We start from the raw sequence: 262 nt of genomic DNA, 5'->3' as shown, positions 1-262 counted from the left end.
TTGGTAGTGAACCTAAGGATCGCTGGCCATTTAATGAGTATAAGACTCGCTAAATCAAGAGACCAATAGGAGGACTCGGCAATCATAATTTTCGGTTAGTTAAGATAATTACCCAATGATTTGATGTTTGTGATACTAAATTTCTTTATATTAAGTGATATCTATTTATCAATTATAAACATGTATTTTATATCTATGTATCAATTTGTTTTGGTCTTTGATGTAACTGTAACTAAATATTTTTTATCTTGTGTTTTGTTTC

At 28.6% G+C, this 262-nt stretch overlaps 1 protein-coding gene across 1 annotated transcript in view; it reads right to left on the bottom strand.

Annotated features, from left to right (window-relative positions):
- The window catches only part of LOC119593914, a 6,947-nt gene that overhangs the window by 6,026 nt on the left and 659 nt on the right, over positions 1–262 (bottom strand). The gene's annotated exons all lie outside the window — the stretch shown is intronic.

The sequence above is a fragment of the Penaeus monodon genome, chromosome 33 (assembly GCF_015228065.2).
Source record: "Penaeus monodon isolate SGIC_2016 chromosome 33, NSTDA_Pmon_1, whole genome shotgun sequence".
Lineage (NCBI taxonomy): Eukaryota > Metazoa > Arthropoda > Malacostraca > Decapoda > Penaeidae > Penaeus > Penaeus monodon.
This window is presented reverse-complemented; position numbering and strand designations above follow the sequence as displayed.